This window comes from Adelges cooleyi, unplaced genomic scaffold, assembly GCF_023614345.1.
Source record: "Adelges cooleyi isolate 19-005CV unplaced genomic scaffold, UGA_ACOO_1.1 ACOO_flye_CR_arks_rails_tigmint_CR_PRNA_226, whole genome shotgun sequence".
In the NCBI taxonomy this organism is placed as follows: domain Eukaryota; kingdom Metazoa; phylum Arthropoda; class Insecta; order Hemiptera; family Adelgidae; genus Adelges; species Adelges cooleyi.
The window spans coordinates 1-17,478 of NW_026095889.1; the positions used below are offsets into that span (position 1 = coordinate 1).

Genomic DNA, 17,478 nt, shown 5'->3' on the forward strand with positions numbered 1-17,478 from the left:
TGCATACCTCCATAGAAGCTACATACACTGTATTGGACATATTATTATTTTCTTCATCTGCGGTAATACTTTTCTCTACAAGACCCAACACACACAAAAGTAGTATAATATTTTTTGAAAACATTATAATTCAAAATATGTACGTGAGACCTGCCGGGAAATGAAAATGTTCTCACTGCTATCCACAAACAGTCTTTTCGTTCTCAGTATGAAGTATAAACAGATATTTGACTGACACGTAGGTTTGAATTGAAAATATATGTATTTCGTTTAAAAACTGAAATGGTTTATGTGTTTTCTGCTGTTTTTGTCGTTGTAGTTGTTTTCATTTGTACAAATGATTCGAGTACGAAAATATTTCACTAAAAAAATACTGTTTACTGTTTGTTTTATACACCAATAGTTACCAATACCAATAGTTGTTGTAACTTATGCAAATTGTTTTTTTTTCAAGTTTCTACGACTACTTTTTGCGCATCGATGAAAAAAACAAAATCGTTGTAAAAAATCTGTGGACAGTAATATGTTCAAACCAGTTGTAGCGGTTTAGAAGATATCGTGGTACCATCCATAATATCTACTTAAAATGTCATATTTAGTCTTGTGCAGGATGGATACGATAAGGGTTGATCGTCTGTCTATGAAAATGTACTGTCGAAGTTACCCATATATCTTAATTAACAATATAATGAAAATATTTTCATTACCTGTTGACTGTTGATTCACTCACACATAGCAACCTAGAAACTGACTACGGCCAAAGTGTAAATTTACCCTATTTTTAGTATTTTTCCATAATAAAAACAAAATTTGACTACAGATTTTTGAGAAAATTGTATATGTTATAGTTCCATTTTAAATCTAACTTCGGTCTAATTTTAAGATCTAAATCTTTAAAACTTTGCTTGAAAAAGTGAAATAAAGAAAAAAATCTATCCCTTCTAGGGGAAAGAGTTTATGATATTTTTTTTAGGATTGTTAACGTTTATCGATAGTACTATGTTTTAAGAACAATTCATATAAATTCGGAACTTTTTCGATAATTTTTAAAAAAGTTATTGAGCATTTTTGTAGATCAAACTGCACCTTTTTGGAATACTACGGCCGATCTAATTTCAATGTTTTCGCTAAAAGTGACATTTAAAATAAAATTCCTTAGCTCGAGTTTCACTATTGTTTCAAAATTTTGATTAATTTATACAATGTGAATATATTACAATATTATTTAAAACCAGTAAATAGTACAACAAGTTTTGAGTAGGTATTTACTTTTAAAGTTTTTAAAGGTTTAAAGTGGTTGACGGGTGGAACGTTTGATCTATCCGCGTATTATAAACTGTAATTGTTAGTTATAATATTATTTTGAAATTGCGTGTATCGATTTATAAACCTAGGCTGAACCTTCAAACTTAAATCATTTAATTAATCCTCAAACCGAGGGTTGTACCGACGGCACGACCTTGTCACCACTTTCTAGAATTTTACATTCACACCAAATCAAAAGATAACATGTCACATTCAAAGCGCTTCAACCATTTACGGTTATTATATTTTAATTTAATCCGAAGATCTATCTAGACAAATCCCTTTGAGATTATGCAAAATGTCGACATGGCCTATAAAAATAGATGAATCATATACACATTGTACTTGAACAAAGCTACAGTAATAAAATCTGGTGAAAATATAGTAAACAAGTTTGAAAACTTGTACTAATGCAAAACAAGATATATTTTATTTTCCAGATAGTAGAAGTTTATTATGGATTCGTGAAATATATGGTTTTGGTTTAGTAATATTTTAGGTACACAATTTAATTTTTTTATATTTATATTTATTTATAACTGTATATGTCTGCAATTCATGGATTGTTGTCATTTCTGGATATTTTCTGTCAAAAAAAACTTTATTAATACATAGCTTAAATAGAATTAATTTTTATAATGTTACCTATGTTAAAAAAAAAAAAAACAATGTAAATTAATTATGTATTGTATTTTCGTTATTAAGACGCTGTCGAGGAATTCCCTCGGAAGAAAATAATAATTTCCGTAGTATGAAAAAGGGGAAGTGAATCACCAAATCAATAATATTCTCTTTTTAAATTAAAACAAATCATCTTTAAAAATAAGTAATGACTACCTTCTTTTGCACCAGCACGGATTGCAGCAACATTTTATACAAGGTGTCTCATTAGTCATTTGTCGGAGGAGCCTTTCTACACAACTGGCATGGGACAGTTGAACAAACTTTTGAGCAAAAAAAGTATTAGGTATTTTTTAAATTATAACGAAGATTATGAATCAAAATTAAGTGGTGTAAAATATAATAATAGCACAAAATTATGTAATCTTTTTAAAGTTGCACAACTGCACTAAGCTTTATGCCTGGGTATATAAGTTATTAACGATAACATCACATTAAACCAGTTTAAAGTAAATATCTTAAATATCTTGGAAGATAAGTTATCTTCAATCGTGAATATTTTTGGTACCGCATAGTTCAATTGTGCAAACAAAATTTAATGAAACAAAGTAGGTAATAGGTGTTAAGAAAACATACGTCGTTTTAATGAACCCCCGCAACCTAAAAAAAACAAAAAATCATTTTTATTTATTGAGAACTTTTAACAATAAAACATTTTTTATTGTTAACATGTAAGAAAATAATAGCTTTAAAAATTACATTTTTTACACGATTTTTAAAACTGCTAAGAGGGTTACTATTCTAATTCCAGTAGAAGAAAATTAACCAGATTTCATGTAATGCTGGTGGTTTGAACTTATACAGTGTTAGAGAAAGGGTTCGACGATAAACACGGGGAAAAAAAGGATAATAATAAGAAAAAGAACTGCCTTAATAATAATTTAACTAAAAAAAAAAATACTAAAAAGTAAAATATAATTTTACTACAAGAACAATTTTCCAATCAATTGTATCACATTTTTTTTCTAAATGTCAATTACTTTGAAAACAACCGAAAATCAACTACAATTTTTAATCATGTTAAATATCTTTAAGTTTTGACTTAAAATAAAATCGTGGGCTCTATTCATCCAAGATATGTGTCTGTGCCATATTTTAGACCTCTGCGACATCGGGAAATGAGTTAAATTAACTTTGCAAAATTTTAAAAATACACGTTTTTACAAAGGTACAAACGTGGTAGCGAGTTAAAGAAGAGCATGTAATATAAAAAAGAAAGTATACATCAAGTAACCACTAACTCTATTGTCTATACAATACCTTTAGGTTTATTTGACTGCTTGCCACCAACTATAATCCGTCAAATAATACATATAAAATTAATATTAAAAAAAAAACCAATGAGTTTAAATAGGAATCATGTTTTATACGATTGTTTAGTACTTTGGTGCAGCTTTTACATAAAAAAAAATCTTTATTGAAATGTTGTAGATTTATCTGGCTTACTATCATTTTCATCTCTAAAATTTCTTACCATTTTTATAAAATATTTATTGAAATTTCCACATTTAAAATTGTTTGTTAGGAAATATTTTATTTACTAATAAACATAGGAAAATATGTCAAATTCCATTAAACTAAATTTATTATGAAACAATTTATAAAATATGTAGGTATGACAAATAATTTTTCGTTCGGCTGACTTGGAGTAATATAAAGAATGATTTATATCCTTAAACACTATATATGTTTATGTATATTATATATAAACATTATCCATTAGGTAACTACAAATTCCTTAGTATATACTAACCTAATTGGACATTCTCCTGTTCATCACCTAACCAACAAATTAATGTATTGCTTGTATATATATATATTATCCATTAGGTAACTACTAACCTTTTGGCATATTTGACGATTGACCACCTAAACCAACAGGTTACACAAATTAAATTAACGTTATTTTAATAAATATTATATATAAACATTGTCCATTAGGTAACTACAATCTCCTTAGTTTATACTAACCTAATTGGACATTCTCCGGTTCATCACCTAACCAACAAATTAATGTATTGCTTGTATACATATATATATTATCCATTAGGTAACTACTAACCTTTTGGCATATTTGACGATTCACCACCTAAACCAACAGGATATACAAATCAAATAAATGTTATTTTAATAAATATTATATATAAACATTATCTATTAGGTAACACAAACTCCTTAGTTTATACTAACCTAATTGGACATTCTCCGGTTCATCACCTAACCAACAAATTAATGTATTGCTTGTATACATACATATATTATCCATTAGGTAACTACTAACCTTTTGGCATATTTGACGATTGACCACCTAAACCAACAGGATATACAAATCAAATAAATGTTATTTTAATAAATATTATATATAAACATTATCTATTAGGTAACACAAACTCCTTAGTTTATACTAACCTAATTGGACACTCTCCGGTTCATCACCTAACCAACAAATTAATGTATTGCTTGTATACATATATATATTATCCATTAGGTAACTACTAACCTTTTGGCATACTTGACGATTGACCACCTAAACCAACAGGATATACAAATCAAATAAATGTTATTTTAATAAATATTATATATAAACATTATCTATTAGGTAACTACAAACTCCTTAGTTTATACTAACCTAATTGGACACTTTCCGGTTCATCACCTAACCAACAAATTAATGTATTGCTTGTATACATATATATATTATCCATTAGGTAACTACTAACCTTTTGGGATATTTGACGATTGACCACCTAAACCAACAGGATATACAAATCAAATAAATGTTATTTTAATAAATATTATATATAAACATTATCCATTAGGTAACTACAAACTCCTTAGTTTATACTAACTTAGTTGGACATTCTCCGGTTCATCACCTAACCAACAAATTAATGTATTGCTAACTTTAAATTAATGTTAAAAATATATAATTTTTTGTTATAAAATATTGTTTTCACTAATGTAGAGTAATATGTATACTTCTAAATAATTAAATTTATTTTCAAATATATCCTAAAATATATGAACTACTAAATCCTTAGTTAATACTGACCTATTGGGGCATTTGACGATTCACCACCTAAGCCAACAGGTTATACAAATAATATTAATGTTATGCTAACTTTAAATTGATGTATAAAGTCTTTTATTTTCTGTTTTTTTCACTAACGTGAAGTAATATGTAACTTCTCGAGAATTAAATTTAAATATATGATACTAGCTATTTGATAATAATTAGTTAATCTCATATAAATTTTAAGGTAGTCAAATTATTCTTAGTTTATACTGACCTTTTGGGGCATTTGACGATTGACCACCTAAGTCAACAGGTCATACAAATAAAATGAATGTAAAAATAATTGATTTTCTGTTATATAATATTGTGCTTGCTAATTTTGAGTAATATGTATACTTCTAAAGAATTAAATTATATTCAAATATTTCTCAAAATATATGTGACAAGCAGTTTGATAATAATTCGTTTTTCTCTTATATACTCTAAGATAGTCAAATTATCCATTATTGCTTCAATTTCTGTAGTCAGGTCTAATAATGGACGCTTGTTTAGAAATACTACCATTTACAAATGGTATACATATAAATAAGTAAGCACGGTGAGTAATAAAAGCAATTATATATGGCCCAAAACTATGAACGACCATTCGGGCATGTCTGTTTCGATGAAAAGAATATTATCAAATTTTTTTTTCAATTATTTTAGCCATAGTAGTCGTATAAAGTATTTTTAGTTTTTTTTATTTACTCTAATTTTTTATCATTTTTCTATAGTATCTACTGCCATAAAAAATCTACTAAAAAACTGTTTCTTATGTAAAATAATCTCAGCTTTCTAAAAATAATATTGATTTATTTTTTCGAGAGACAGAGTATCATTTATTTAGCTTATAATATATATAAAAAAGAAAAATATGTAAATAATTAATATTAAATTAATATGTAAGTAATTCAACTATTATAATGATTAGTACATCTTATAACTCTTTTTTGCTTTTTAGGCGTTTTTATGAAGTATCTAGTTTTACAGTTTTCTCAGATTTTTAAAAAAATATCAGAAAAATTCTCAAGAGGGAAACACGAAAAAGTAAACTTTTTATATTACAAACTAACATTAAAAACTTTCTGTTACTCGAATAAAAACAATTATTTTACATAAGAATATAAGATAAGAATTATTTTTAACAAATGTTTTTATGACCGAAGAGACTTTAAAAAAACGATTAAAACAAAAAGAGTGAAGGATAAAACTAAAAATATAATCATCAATTTGTAAGATAAGGACCAAAATAAACGAAAAAAATTGATTTACTGACGAAAAAGATTCTTTATGTCGGAACAGACATGCAGAATGAGTTTCAAATAGTTCTGCATGGGAGTGGTTCAAAAGGTCGTTCGTATTTGGCGTTTTGACACATGTATTATTAAAAAACAAAGTTAAATTACCAATCAACTTTTTTCCACCTCATTTTTCCCACCTAACCAACGGATAACACAAATAAAATAACTGTTGATTGAATATCATTATTTACACATATTAGTGGGTGTAGCTTTAATAAAGCTCATTATTAAAATCATTAATTTTATCAAATATTTTATTTACTTTTAGTATCGTGTAAATATTCCAAAAACAAATGTATAATAAGAGTAATCATTAAGCGTACTGTTGTCTACTTTTAGGTCTATATTACTACACGGTCGTATTATACAATAAACTAGTAAATATATACAAGATAAATAGAAAACGTGTATAAAATTGTATATAAAATGTATAGCTGTATATAATTTATAAACGTACTTGGATATGGTCGACCTTGTGTGACTAAAATATATAAACAACAAAATTAGGTTTTAATATAAATTCATACTCGCGTACATAATTTTGAACATAATTTGTTATTTCATTAGAAACCATAAAATTATGATAATTATAGTGTTAAACCTGAGAATGTATTAAAAAAATACAAATAATAATTACCCAATGCTATTTCCATCATAATGAAAAACATAAAAAAAATTGTAGATTTTTGCATATTTTGTATCAATGAACTTTTGTAATTCTGAAAAATATTTCTACAATACACAACCTTTAAATGTACAGAGAAAAATGTAAATGGACATAATGTATATTATTTAGCAAGTTGTATTCAGGCTATAGGTATGGTAACAGATGTATTAAAGTATGACGCAAAAGGCAATGTTATTTGTAAAAAACAAAATGGTACATGTTTTCAAAAAACCTGTGAGGTGGAGCAAACCTAACATTAGCAATAAACATCTTCGGTTGAAGTTAAAAAATAATAATTGTACAATATTTTAAATATTCCAATACAACATAAAAAATTATCCAATTTTATACGTTATCATAATTTTTTTTTAAAACTGCATATAAAGTATAATACATTTTCCTGACATTTACTATTGTAACATCACATTTTTATTAAATACTAAACGCATATGCACTGAGCAAGCTAAATATCCCGTTGCTATGACTCATCTATCCCCCTTTTTATACAGAATGATTTCTGGGGGATGCATAAAAAAGACTGTCATTAAGTTTCAAGTTCTTGGCAGGAAGATATAAGATGGAGTGTAGTATTCTTTTTATGTGCGTACATTTCCCAACCAAACTTTCCCTTCTATCCTAACTTTGAAACTCTTATAATTTAAAAAATAGTCATTTTAAAATGGTTATCGCCCAGTTAACATTTTTAGTATCATTACCAGCGTTTCCATTCAAGTTTTAAACGTTGCTATCAAAAAAACTAAAAAAATAACATTATATAAAAACATTTTGGGGAAAAAAATTCAATTATTAATTAAACCCATTGGATATTGAGTGATTCACGATAAGTTGACAACCCTGTATATCATATGTAGTTTATTTTATATTGGCCCAACCAAATCTATGGTCAATATACGAGCACAATACATATCTATTTGAACTGATTAATTAAACAGTTGTTCCAACTAAACATTTAGTTGGACCAATTAACAATTTTATTATATAGCGTTGTATAAAGCGACTATCCAATATTTCAAATATTTCAGATATTATTCGAACATATTAGGTCATAATGTTAAATATATTATTATACCGAACCTCAAGGAAGAAAATCATCGATGAATAAGTTTCTTGTTAAAAGTAACCCATTCAAATAAATAATTATATTGGGCACCAGATGTACCTTGTCTTACCTATTAATTTAATAATTAAGTAACTCTCCTAAAAGTACAAATTGGTTCAACTAAATCTATGGTTAAAATACGAGCACAAAACATTTTTATTTGGACTGATTATTTAAAAAGTTGGTGCAGCTAATAGTATGATTTTTATAGGGGCACAAGGTGCTTTTAGGTGGTTATTCCGCCTAAAAGTTTAATGTCTCCATATAATAGTCCATAGTTTAAGTTGGAGCAACTGTTTTTTTCGTGTAGGAGGGTGGTATACAAATCAACAGTAAAAATATATCAATTTTATGTTTTCCTGTTATATACAGGAGATTTATTGATTATAACACGCTAATTTGCTTAATATAATAGTAGTATTTAGTTTCTCTTTTTAAAAACATGTACAATTACTAAATTTTAAAGCATTTTCGGGTCGAAAAAATTTTAACGAATAAAGTGTACATTATTTAACAATAGTTATTTAAACTATATTGAAACAGATTTAGTAAAGTATGACGTCGCATAAGGCATGTTATTTGAAAAACAACAGAACGTTCATGTTACTGAAAAAACATTTGAGCCGGATAAAACATATTTTCGTTAGCAATAAACAATTGTCTAATATTTCATATATTCCACATATTTTTCGAACAAAGTATGTTAAAATGTTTAATATATTATTATACCGAGCCGTAATTCAGAAAATTATCGATGAATATTGAATAGGTTTCTTGTTAAAAGTAACCCGTTTAAATAAGATGTACAAGATGTACCTTGTGTTACCTATTACTTTAAGTTATAGTATGGTTATTATAGGGGCACAATAAATATCTAGTTTTTTCTGTGTAGGGGGTTGGTATACAAATCAATAGAAAAAATGTATCAATTCTTATGTTTTCTGTTATATACGGAAAATTCATTAGGGATATGATACTAATTTGCTTAAAATAATTGTAGTATTTTGTTTCTCTTTTTAAAAACATATACAATTAATACATTTTTAAGCATTTTCGGGTCGTAAACAATTTAAACGAATACATTATTTAATTATAGTTATTTAAACTATATTGATACAGATTTATTAAAGTATGACGCAAATGGCAATGTTGTTGTAAAAAAAACCGAACGTTCATGTTTCGAAAAAGCACTTCAGCCGAAAAAAAATATTTCGTTAGCTATAAACAATTTTGAATAGCATTGTATAAAATAATGGTCTATTATTTAAAATATTCTTAATATTTTTCGAAAACTGTAAGTTAAAATGTTTAATATATTATTATACCGAGCCGTAATTCAGAAAATTATCGATGAATATTGAATAGGTTTCTTGTTAAATATAACCCGTTTAAATAAGATGTACAAGATGTACCTTGTGTTACCTATTAATTTAAATAATAGTATGGTTATTATAAGGGCACAATAAATATCTAGTTTAAATAACAAAATAAATGGTTGTTCCAACTAAATATTTAGTTAGGCCAACTATTTATTTATTTATTCCTCCTAGACATTTATTGTCTCCCTATATTATCCGATAGATTAAGTTGGACCAACTATGTATTTTTTTCTGTGTTGGAGGGTGGTATACAAATCAATAGTAAAATAGTTATTTTTATATGCGTGCATTTTCCAACCGCACTTCAAAATTTGTTCGATTTATACAATGTGAAAATATTACAATATTATTAAAAACCATTAAATAGTACAACAAGTTTTGAGTATTTACTTTTAAAGTTTTTAAAGGTTTAAATTTTTGACGGGTGGAACGTTTGATCTATCCGCGTATTATAAACTGTACATGTGAGTTATAATATTATTTTGAAATTGCGTGTATCGATTCATAAGCCTTTATATTTTAGCTGAACCTTCGAACTTAAATCATTTAATTAATCCTCAAACCGAAGGCACCACCTTGTCACCACTTGAGTTTTCTAGAATTTTACATTCACACCAAATCAATTGTGAAAAGATTGCGGTTATTATATTTTTATTTTATCCGAAGATTTATCTAGACAAACCCCTTTGAGATTATGCAAAACGTCGACATGGCCTATAACAACAGAGGAATCATATACACATTGTATTTGAACAAAGCTACAGTAATAAAATCTGGTGAAAATATTTTTTTAATTTTTTTTTTAAACATTTTATCGGTAAAACAAACAATCTGTAATTATTATATTACATTAAGTCCGTAAGCGGAAATAATACAATGACATGGATACACATGAATCCTCTGCAGCCGCCCAATAGCGGCACTCTTTAACTTGAGTGGTTTAGGCATTTTATTGGATTGACTTGGGATTTTAATTTACATTTAAATCTCTACATCATTTCCTCTTTAGCCTACGAGGTGGGTTGCCTGGGATGGTATCGGAATTGAGGGCGGATATTAAAGGATTTTTATGATTTGTCAGACGTGAACGGAATCGTTTATAGAGGATTTTGGCCGTCTCGTCAACTGTGTTTATTTTTAAGTCAGTGTGTAAAGTATGGTTAGAGACGTAGGCAGGGGCGTTCGTGATAATACGGATAGGTTATAGATTGGAAAGCTTGTATTTAGTTCGTATATGATTTTTTTGCCGCTCCCCAGAGTTGGATGCCGTAAGTCCAAATTGGCATCAAGAGAGTTTTATAAAGTAGGATTTTTGTTTTTAAGCTGAGGTTTGAGTGTTTACCAAGTAGGTAATAGACTGATTTCCTCCTCGAGTTTAAAAGGATTCTTTTGTTTTTTATGTGGTGAGCCCAGGTTAGCCGTTGGTCAAGGATTAGACCTAAATAGCGAGCGTTAGAGGATTTCGGTATATTTTTATTGTTTAATGTAACAGATGGGACTGTTCCCTGTTTTAAAGTAAAAGTCAAATGATGAGATTGGTGAAAATATAGTAAACAAGTTTGAAAACTTGTACTAATGCAAAACAAGATATATTTAATTTTCCAGATAGTAGAGGTTTATTATGCATTCGTGAAATATATGGTTTTGGTTTAGTTATAGTTAAAGTACACAATTAAATTTTTTTTTATTTATTTAGAAGCTGTATTTATAACTGTATATGTCTGCAATTCGGATTGTTGTCATTTCTGGATATTTTCTGTCAAAAAAAACTTTATTAATACATAGCTTAAATAGAATTAATTTTTATAATGTTACCTATGTTAAAAAAAAAAACAATGTAAATTAATTATGTACTGTACTTTCGTTATTAAGACGCTGTCGAGGAATTCCCTCGGAAGAAAATAATAATTTCCGTAGTATGAAAAAGGGGAAGTGAATCACCAAATTAATAATGTTCACTTTTTAAATTAAAACAAATCATCTTTTAAAAATAAGTAATGACTACCTACTTTTGCACCAGCACGGATTGCAGCAACATTTTATACAAGGTGTCTCATTAGTCATTTGTCGGAGGAGCCTTATTACACAACTGGCAGCATTTGACAGTTGAACAAACTTTTAAGCAAAAAAAGTATTAGTTATTTTTAAAATATAACGAAGATTATGATTAAAATCTATTGGTATAAAATATAAAAATAGCACACAATGATGAAATCTTTTTGAAGTTGCACAACTGCACTAAGCTTTATGCCTGGGTATATATATATATATATATAAGTTCAAATCATTGCACAATGTACACGAACATAAAATATGCGTTTTATAATAATATACTTTATATTACAGTGTATACTATTATACAACATGTTTAAAATTGTTTTAAAGATATTCGATTATAGAACTATTATAAATCCAACATTTCAAAATAAACGAACAAGAGATTTAAGACGTCCAAGATAAGTTATCTTCAATCGTGAATATTTTTGGTACCGCATAGTTCAATTGTGCAAACAAAATTTAATGAAACAAAGTAGGTAATAGATGTTAAGAAAACATACGTCGTTTTAATGAACCCCCGCAAACTAAAAAAAACAAAAAATTTGTTTTATTTATTTGAGAACTTTTAACAATAAAACATTTTTTATAGTTAACATGTAAGAAAAAAATAGCTTTAAATATAACATTTTTTACACGATTTTTAAAACTGCTAAAAAGGGTTACTATTCTAATTCCAGTAGAAGAAAATTAACCAGATTTCATGTATTGCTGGTGGTTTGAACTTAAACAGTGTTAGAGTAAGGGTTCGACGATAAACAGGGGGAAAAAAGATAATGGTAAGAAAAAGAACTGACTTGATGGTATACAAAAATAATAATTTAACCAAAAAAATACTAAAAAGTAAAAAATAATTTTACTACGAGAACAATTTACAAATCAATTGTAACACATTTTTTCAAAATGTCAATTACTTTGAAAACAACCGAAAATTAACTACAATTTTAAATAATGTTAAACAACTTTAATTTTTGACTTAAAATAAAAGCGTGGGCTATATTCAACAAATAGAGCCCCCGCGTTTCTTTTTAGTAAACAATTAACGATCTTTAACATTATTTGAAATTGTTAATTTTGTACTTATTAATTTTATTTTTTACTGTTTAGTCTTATTAAAGGTACTTAATAATTGCGAATAAGTTCCTAAGTTAATTTTGGAAGATTTGAAAAAACATGAAACTTTAGTGAAATGACCCCCTTAATTTGACCCCCTGGCATTTGCTAATTGGATGTCAAGGTCTCAATAATATTACAGGATATTGTATTGTCATCCAAGATAAGTGTCTGTGGCATGTTTCAGCCCTCTACGACATCGGGAAATGAGTTCAATTAACTTTGCAAAATTTAAAAAATACACGTTTTTACAAAGGTACAAACGTGGTAGCGAGTTAAAGAAGAGCATGTAATATAAAAAAGAAAGTATACATCAAGTAACCACTAACTCTATTGTCTATACAATACCTTGAGGTTTTTTTGACTGGTTGACGCTAACTATAATCCGTCAAATAATACATATTAAATTAATATTAAAAAATAACCAATGAGTTTTAATAGGAATCATGTTTTATACGATTGTTTAGTACTTTGGTGCAGCTTTTACATAAAAAAAAAATCTTTATTGAAATGTTGTAGACTTATCTGGTTTAGTATCATTTTCATCTCTAAAATTTCTTACCATATTTTTTAAATATTTATTGAAATATCCACATTTAAAATTGTTTGTTAGGAAATTTTTTATTTACTAATAAACATAGGAAAATATGTCAAATTCCATTAAACTAAATTTATTATGAAACAATTTATAAAATATGTAGGTATGACAAATAATTTTTCGTTCGGCTGTCTTAGAGTAATATAAAGAATGATTTATATCCTTAAACACTATATATGTTTATGTATATTATATATAAACATTATCCATTAGGTAACTACAAATTCCTTAGTATATACTAACCTAATTGGACATTCTCCTGTTCATCATCTAACCAACAAATTAATGTATTGCTTGTATATGTATGTATATATATATATATATATTATCCATTAGGTAACTACTAACTCCTTAGTTTATACTGACCTGTTGGGACATATGACGATTGACTACCTAAACCAACAGGTTACACAAATTAAATTAATGTTATTTAAATAAATATTATTTACAAACATTATCCACTTAGAATTTGTTGTTAGGAAATATTTTATTTTCAGTAAATAAAGAAAAAAAAATATGTGAAATTCCAATTAACTAAATTTAAGAATGAAATAGTTTATATGATATGTATGACAAACAATTTTTCGTTTGGCTATCTCAGAGTAATATAAAGAATGATTTCTATCCTAAGACCCTAAATATGTGTATGTTTATCCACATTATCCATTAGGTAACTACTAACTCCTTAGTTTATACTGACCTGTAGAGACATTTGACCATTCATTACCTAAACCAACAGGTTACACAAATCAAATAAATGTTATATTAATAAATATTGTATATAAACATTATCTATTAGGTAACTACAAACGCCTTAGTTTATATTAACCTAATTGGACATTCTCCGGTTCATCACCTAACCAACAAATTAATATATTGCTAACTCTAAATTAATGTTAAAAATATTAAATTTGTTGTTATAAAATATTGTTTTCACTAATGTAGAGTAATATATGTCTAAATAATTAAATTTATTTTTAAACATATTTTAAAATATATGAACTACTAACTCCTTAGTTTATACTGACCTGTAGAGACATTTGACGATTCACCACCTAAGCCAACAGGTTATACAAATAATATTAATGTTATGCTAACTTTAAATTGATGTAAAAAGTCTTGCAAATAAATGTTATATTAATAAATATTGTATATAAACATTATCTATTAGGTAACTACAAACTCCTTAGTTTATATTAACCTAATTGGACATTCTCCGGTTCATCACCTAACCAACAAATTAATATATTGCTAACTTTAAATTAATGTTAAAAATATTAAATTTTTTGTTATAAAATATTGTTTTCACTAATGTAGAGTAATATATGTACACTTCTAAATAATAAATTTATTTTCAAACATATTTTAAAATATATGAACTACTAACTCCTTAGTTTATACTGACCTGTTGGGACATATGACGATTCACTATCTAAACCAACAGGTTACACAAATTAAATTAATGTTATTTAAATAAATATTATATATATAAATATATCCACTTAGAAATTGTTGTTAGGAAATATTTTATTTTCAGTAAATAAAGATAAAAAAATTATATGAAATTCCAATTAACTAAATTTAAGAATGAAATAGTTTATATGATATGTATGACAAACAATTTTTGTTTGGCTATCTTAGAGTAATATAAAGAATGATTTCTATCCTAAAACACTAAATATGTGTATGTTTATCCACATTATCCATTAGGTAACTACTAACTCCTTAGTTTATACTGACCTGTAGAGACATTTGACGATTCACTATCTAAACCAACAGGTTATACAAATAATATTAATGTTATGCTAACTTTAAATTGATGTGAAAAGTCTATTTTTCTGTTGTTTTCACTAACGCAGAGTAACATGTAACTTCTTAAGAATTAAATTTAAATATATGATACAAGCCATTTGATAATAATTAGTTATTCTCGTATAAATTTTAAGGTAGTCAAATTATCCTTTATTGCTTCAATTGCTGTAGTCAGGTCTAATAATGGACGCTTGTTTAGAAATACTACCATTTACAAATGGTATACATATAAATAAGTAATCACGGTGAGTAATAAAAGCAAATTTATATGGCCCAATACTTCAAATATGAACGACCATTCGGGCATGGCTGTTTCGATGAAAAGATATTCTCAAATTTTTTTTCAATTATTTTAGCCATAGTAGTCGTATAAAGTATTTTTAGTTTATTTTATTTACTCAAATTTTTTATCGTTTTTCTATAGTATCTACTGCCATAAAAAAAACGATTAAAAAACAGTTTCTTATGTAAAATAATCTCAGCTTTCTGAAAATAATATTGATTTTTTTTTCGAGAGACAGAGTATCATTTATTGAGCTTATAATATATATAAAAAAGAAAAATATGTAAATTTTACACACATTTCAACTATTATAATGATTAGTACATCTTATAACTCTTTTTTGCTTTTTAGGCATTTTTATGAAGTATCTAGTTTAAAAGTTTTCTCAGATTTTTAAAAAAATATCAGAAAAATTCTCAAGAGGGAAACACGAAAAAGTAAACTTTTTAGATTATAAACTAACATTAAAAACTTTCTGTTACTCGAATAAAAACAATTATTTTACATAAGAATATAAGATAAGAATTATTTTTAACAAATGTTTTTATGTCCGAAGAGACTTTAAAAAAACGATTAAAACAAAAAGAGTGAAGGATAAAACTAAAAATATAATCATCAATTTGTAAGATAAGGACCAAAATAAACGAAAAAAATTGATTTACTGACGAAAAACATTCTTTATGTCGGAACAGACATGCAGGGTGAGTTTCAAATAGTTCTGCATGGGAGTGTTTCAAAAGGTCGTTCGTATTTGGCGTTTTGACACATGTATTATTAAAAAACAAAGTTAAATTACCAATCAACTTTTTTTCCACCTCATTTTTCCCACCTAACCAACGGATAACACAAATAAAATAACTGTTGATTGAATATCATTATTTACACATATTAGTGGGTGCAGCTTTAATAAAGCTCATTATAAAAATCATTAATTTTATCAAATATTTTATTTACTTTTGGTACCGTGTAAGTACTCCAAAAACAAATGTATAATAAATGTAATCTTTAAGGGTACTGTTTAAATGAATGTAAAACATCTTCAATTTTCAGTTGTATAATATTGTTTACACCAATGTAAAATAATATGTATGCTTAAAATAAATGTAACAAATCATTTGAAAATAATTAGTTTTTCTCGTACTATAACTCGTATAACTCAGGACTAATACTGGATACTTGTTTAGAAATATTACCTTTGTAAAAGGGTATGCATACAAATAAGTATGCAAACTAGGTTTTAAATGCAAAAATATATACATGGTCCAAAACGTCATATATTAACGATCAATCGAAGCAACCCCCCGTGAAATATTTTGAAACTTATTCTGCATGTCTGTTTTGACGAAAAGAATATTCCTAATTTTTTTTATTCAATTATTTTAGCCGTAGTTATAATTTAAAAAAAAACGGAAAATTATGTTAATTTTACACATTATTATTACTAGGATTATTTTTTCCTATTTTTTGATTTCCGCGGGGGAGAGCTACAAAATTACGTTCGTATTTGGCGTTTTGACACATGTATAATTTAAAAATATTGTTAAATTACCAATCAACTTGCTTTTCTCCTTATTTTTCCCACCTAACCAACAGATAACACCAATAAAAATACTGATAACTAACAAAAAAAGACGCATAGGAATGGAAAAATTAGCGTTCAATAAAAAATCCAATTTATTCACGTCCAAAAAATTTTAACCTTAGCATTAGAAAAAGACTCATCAAAACATATGTTTGGAGTATAGCCCTATAAGGCTGTGAAACATGGATTATAAATGAAATTAAAAGAAAAGCATTAGAATCATTTGAGATGTGGTGCTGGAGATGCATGGAAAAAATAAGCTGGATGGAACGAAAAATTAACCAAGATATACTGGAAATAGTCGGCGAGGAACGATTATTAATAGACTCGATTAGAAAGAGAAGATAGAAAAATGGTGGGACATACATTAAGACATCCAGAAGAACTGCACAGCACAATACTAGAGGTATGATAGAAGCAAAAAGACCACCTGGGTGACCTCGCAATACATTTATTAGACAAATCAAGAAAGATGGAGGAGTTGAAAGCTATAAGGCATTAAAAGAAATAGCGAGTGACCGTGAAGA

General features: G+C 26.9%; 1 long non-coding RNA gene across 1 annotated transcript; it reads right to left on the bottom strand.

The window, feature by feature from the left end:
* Positions 1-1,867: 1,867 nt before the first annotated feature.
* LOC126835129 (uncharacterized) lies at positions 1,868-14,708 on the bottom strand. The gene is made up of 9 exons (XR_007685163.1): positions 14,680-14,708; positions 14,303-14,329; positions 13,975-14,001; positions 13,641-13,667; positions 13,518-13,544; positions 13,025-13,054; positions 12,067-12,090; positions 11,518-11,623; positions 1,868-1,891 (listed from the first exon to the last, which is right to left on the bottom strand). It is a non-coding gene; the product is annotated as an uncharacterized LOC126835129 (long non-coding RNA).
* Between the last annotated feature and the right edge of the window lie 2,770 nt (positions 14,709-17,478).